Consider the following 6,168-nt stretch of genomic DNA (forward strand, 5'->3'; position numbering starts at 1 on the left):
AGGTGTGCAATGTGTTAGTGTGACGAGCTTGGATTACTCGAGCGATTTAAGATAATAAACATTACTATGCCTTTGATAAATAAACGATGAAGGTAAACGATGATAAAGGTAAAGAAGATGAAGAAAATGGTGTTGAAGGAATTTAAATGCATTAATTACAAAATATAAGTATCTTAAGCCCAAAATGTAATACAATACAGAGATCATAAGGGAAATGTAAGGCTATGCGCCAAGGCTGCTGGTGGTGCCATGGATAGATGGTGGAGACGTCTCTCTCGAGCTCTATCTTCGGCGAAAGCTCCAGTTGTCACTTGGAATGGGTTGTATGCGATGGATACCCGCGACATCCTTTCGATGAATGTATACGATCACCGCATGCGTTCGTATATGCGATAGCTCGGCTTCATTGAATGCAACTGTCTTTGCGGTCGCCTGGCTTCAGCGCATGCGTTTGATTTTGCGATTGCCTGTTTCCAGCACATGTGTTTGATTCGTGCGATAGCTACAAAAATAGACAATTTGACACAGAATAACGCATAATATTGGGGTTAGTGAGGATTTAGGTGTTGGTCGACACAAAAATCAGTTTTTCAAAAATTCTAAGTATTATCACCGCATTTTCTACTTGTTAGCCCTTATAATTCTAAATAAAAGGCTTATAATAACTGGCATTTCTTCCAATTATACTCGCCATGCAAATTTTTTTATACTTTTTAATATAAAACAATAACGGACATTTTCTGACCCAACATGAGACATATAATGTCGTTTTTAACTTATTGACCAAAAAAATGGATTTGGCAACGAAATTTAAAAAAAAAAAAAGGATATATTCGGGCTTCAATGTCGGTTAAGAATTAAAAAAAAAAACACAGGCTTTAATGTCGGTTGGAAATTTCACTGAAGACCTTTAATTTTGGTTGCAATCGACATTGAAGGCTATGATATTAAAGCCTTTTAATGTTGGTTTAAAACCGACATTAAAGGGCTTTAGTAACACTATCTTTAATGTCTATTTAAAATCAACAGTAAAGCCCGAATTTCTTCTAGTGGTCATTTATAATTGAGACTTACATCTCACTAAAACGACCATAGGTGACATGACCTTAATTCTGAGTATTTTGGGAACTCCTGCCTGTGAGGGCGGTCTTTTGATTAGTATGGGTGAGAGTGGCCAGATTGCTAACACAACAAGTCTACCTTTTTGGGGATTTGTCTAATTGGTGAGTTTGGAACTTAGTTACACAAGACGGAATTCACTCCTTCCTCGAAGTAGGAGTAAGTAGATAGATTGCTTCTTTAAAGGCTAATTCCGGTTCTTGAACATAGTGGTCACATCCTCTTTTTGGAACAGAGGACCCAGTCATAGTAGGACTATGACTTATTGTTCATTAAAGGGATCAGTGGTACTTAAGGAGTTAGATGTAACTATAGGGGCAAAATGGTAAATTTGTCCAGTTGTACTTACGAGCGATCTGTGAAGGGTTATCACATTGTTGATTGGGTAATATGGACACGGAAATATATTTGTAGTGAGAAGAGTGCAGTTGTCGGTCTTTAGTAGGGTGCCCATCAGTTAACGGATGGTGGATCCTGTGACTAAAGTGTTTAGTCAGTTATTTACGTACCGTTGGAGCTTCAAGCTACAGGTCCATAAGGTCCCCTTGCTAGCTCAATGAGTTCAAGTTGAGAATCCAATTTTGGGGTTGATTTGAAGTGTTCAAATTAACAAGAGGAAATTCAATTATATATGATATAATTGGTGTGATGTATAAGGTACATCAAGTAGAGGAATTAATGTAAATATGATTTACATTAAGTACCATAAAACAGAAAAAGAACTATGGTTTGTATGTTTCATGAGATGAAATATTAAAACTATAGGTTATAAATATAATATGCTAAGTTGGTTATCATATTTATTTATAATATATTAATTATATGATAATTAATTTCTTTTTCTCTAATAACCGATTAAGTGGGAGGTTATTGGTGGTTTTATGGTAACCTGAGATAGGAAAATTGTTTTCCTAAGTTTTAGAAGTCACTTCATTCCGAAAGTTCTCACGAAGATAAGCTATCAAATGAAAGAGTTTCACTAAGTGATAGTATTGAGAGACTACACGATCAGCTAAGCGATCGCTTACCTTTGACTACACGATAGTCATTTAGTTTATTGTTGCTACACAATCGAGTGGTTAAGTCTATACGATAGGTTGCTGTTTACTAAACGATCGAGCACATCGTCTATACGATAGACAATGTCTTATCTCCCATTTGCTTGATCGTCTACTCGATCGTAGACCTCTAGTCTCTTCCTCAAGCCAAGATCAGACAGAGCCCACAACTCCTGGATTCTCACACCGTGAATACCAAGGTAACCATTGGTAGTGTCCTCACTCAGTTCGTGGATCGAGTTAGACTCGATTGGTTTCATGGAGGTTGTGTTCGTTGTGTTCGTGTTGTTCCGATTTTTGCGTTCGAGAGTTGCTATTGTTGGACGCATTGGAGACTGATCGAGGGATTTGTGGAGAATGGTTCTTTAAATGTATGCATCCTCTATCCCTTGTATCATCGTTTAAATGTTGTAATTTATGTATATGCATGATCTGTTAGTTTCCATTTTTAGACTGTAATTGTTTGTGTTCAATTTGAATGGAATTAGGAACAATCCCTTCCACTGCTCATGGAAGTCCTCGTGTTTGATTTCCTTCAATTTCTTCCTTAATTTCTATGTAAAATCATGTTGTAATTTTATGCTTGATAATGCATAATTTTTTTGTTTCTGTAATTTCAAGTTCTGTGAAAAATTAAAATTGGGAACGATCCCTACTTCCGAACAAAAACCTTCATCGGTTTCCTTTAGCATGTTGTTTTAAATTAAACGTAAGTCAAAAGAGTGAAACGTGTCTCTCTCTACTTTCTTAGGTCTAGATTCCTTATATGTCGTCTAACCGTAGTCTTAATATATGACACATCAGTTAATTTATTTAAATGCATCTCGCCGAATAACGACAAAAAAACAACTCTTTTTCTAAAAAGTATCAAAAGCATCTATTTTTTCCTAATATTTTAAACTACAATATGCCCTTAATTTATCCAGATATTTTTAATCTTTTTAATTCAAGTAAAGTTCCATAAATAAAACTGTTTCTTTATTAATTTTGAAAACTTGACTAGATTTTTGAAAATATTCATAGAAAGTTTAGTAATAAAACAAAGAAACATATGAGTAAAAGTAGTGTAAAGCTAATTAATATTTTTTAAAAAAATCAAATGATTCATCAAACGGTGCCTTTTTCTTTAAACTTCTTTTTGACAAAATTTTAAAACTTGTTATTGATACTAGAATTTCTACTAAGAATTCAAATATTTATCTAACGAAAGTGAAAACTATAGTAAGAAGCATTTAAAATTTAATGACAATAAACAAAGTAAAGAAAACCCTCTTTGGATAATAATTTTTTTTATCCAGTTTTTAGATATGTGATTGTCTCCTTAATTTGACTAAATTTGAGTTTTCACACAAAGTGAAAACGACGAATAAAGAGATACATTTTGCTTTAAATTAAATGTGAGTGAAAAGAGGAGAACGTGTGTCACTCTACTTTATTACGTCAAGATTCCTAATATGTCGTCTAACCGTGTTCTTCATGTATGACACACAGTTAATTCATTGTAAATGCGTCTCACCCAATAACGACAAAAATACATCTCCTTTTTCTAAATAGTATCAAAAGCACTTGTTTTTTTCCCTAATATTTTAAACTACTATATGCCCTTAATTTACCCAATTATTTTTAAACTTTTTAATTCGAGTAAAATTCTATAAACAAACTATTTCTTTTATAATTTTTAAAACTTGACTTGATTTTTTTAATACATTTTTCGAATGTTTAATAATAAAACAAAGCTACATATGAGTAAAAGTAGAGTTTATAAGCTAATAATATATATATATTTTTTAAATCAAACGCTTAATCAAAATGTGCCTTTTTTTAAAAAAAAAAACTTTTTTTGACAAAATTTTAAAACTTGTTATTGATACTAAAATTTCTACTAAGAATTCAAATATTTCTCTAACGAAAGTGAAAACTACGCTAATAAATGTTGGGTAGGAAAATTATTATTATTATTAGGGACAGATGGGGTTGTACATGCAATCATGCGTTAGACATGGTTTATACGTTTGCACCCATGCGTCGGAATGAAGATGCGTTAATCTAGTATGCAATGACCATGCATTCCTATCACAAATTTACTTACGCTCGCGTCAAGTATAACACGAACGCAAGTTTCTCGGGTAATCCGAGGTCGAACATAGGGACTTGTCACTCAATAATGCTTGTGAAACAATGAGTTTGAGGCGATGAATAAAATAAAATGAAGAAAGTTTAATGGATTTACGCACTACTCCTACTCCTAACTATACAGATTGAGCAATAGAAGATTTGCGATGAGAATAGGTAGATACACAACAACCATTTACGCATAGTAATGTTTATTATCTTAAATCGCCAGAGTAATCACAGCTCATTGCACTAACGCATCGCATACCTCTCGGCGGTCAGCCGCATGACTATATCTCTATAGTGCATAGTTGCGTCGAGCATAAGATTGTGCCTATCTCTAGGAACAATGCGAACTTTGCTTTAGTGCGTTCCATCTCTTACCTTCTCAGGTAGTTAGACGCGACTATTTAACTTATAGACAATCAATGCAATATCCCATAGACAAGCGTTGCTATAGTCTTTCACCAAACAAAGAGGATTAACTCACTATACTCGCACAATGCATACCTCTCGTTGGGTTGCTACATGCGTCCTATCTCTAGGCTACACGTTTAAGAATGTGATTGCCTTTGATAAACAAACGCTGAAGATAATCTATGATGGAGATGAAGATGATGAAGAAGATGGCAATGAAGGAGTCAAGATTTGCATTGATCACAAAATGTTTTAATATCTTAAGCTAAAATATAATACAATACAGAGATTAGAAGAGAAATGAAGGACTCCACATTAAGGCTGCCGGTGGTGCCATGGATGAATGGTGGAGATGTCTCTCTCGAGCTCTATCTTCGGCGAAAGCTCTGGTTGTCACTCGATTTGGTTTGTGGAGATGAAGAATTCTCACTGAAAATTTCATTCAAGCTCTCATCTGTGATCACAAACCTCTACCTTGAGGCAGAAGTTCAGATGTGTTGAAATGAAGGTCTAAAGGCTATTTATAGAGTTTAAACGCCGACAGCTATCATGATTGCATTATGGCTCACTGATGCTTTTTGTCGCTGTATGGGCAATGTCACATCGTCTTATCTTGTTGATACTCCCAAGGTATGCGTCCGAGCTTGATTCAGCTGAAGCATCAATGCGTTCTACCCGTCTTGCGATCGTCCTTCTATTATGGTTGTCACTCCGTGGCTGCAATTTTCAATTGATCACCGCAACTTCCATGCGATGGACGCATTCGATCACTGAAACTTCCATGTGATGGGCGCATTCGATCACTACAACTTCCATGCGATGGACGTATTCGATCACTGAAACTTCCATGTGATGGGCGCATTCGATCACTACAACTTCCATGCGATAGGCGCATTCGATCACTGCAATGTCCATGCGATGGATGCTTGCGATCCAACTTTCAACGTATGCGTTTGACCTTGCAATCGCCTGGCTTCAGTGCACGCGTTTGTTTGCGCTTGCTTATTTCAAACGCATGCATTTGATTCCTACGATAGCTACAAAAATAGACACTTTGGTTTGGAGTAATGCATAATATTGGGGTCATTGAGGATTTAGGTGCTAGTCGACGCAAAACTCATTTTTTCACAAACTCTAAGTATTATCACTACGTTTTCTATTTGTTAACCCTCATAATTCTAAATAAAAGTCTTATAATAACTTACACTTCTACTAGTTATCACCCCCCCCCCCCCACCAAACTTAGAATCATGCTTGTCCTCAAGCATGCGTTATACTCAAGAAATTCTTAACTCACCTTCCGGCGTCTCTTTGCGATGACCATCTTCTCATAATATAATTTACTCATGCCTCTAACTATGGACGCAATGCTCTCCTCTATTTTGGCTTATTCTCCAAAGAAATCTTTTCTCAGTTACATTCGGCAAGCCTTTGCTCAAAAACTTTTTATTCATTCACCGCA

This window comes from Benincasa hispida, chromosome 5 (genome assembly GCF_027475165.1).
Source record: "Benincasa hispida cultivar pf3 chromosome 5, pf3_genome.v1.1, whole genome shotgun sequence".
Lineage (NCBI taxonomy): Eukaryota > Viridiplantae > Streptophyta > Magnoliopsida > Cucurbitales > Cucurbitaceae > Benincasa > Benincasa hispida.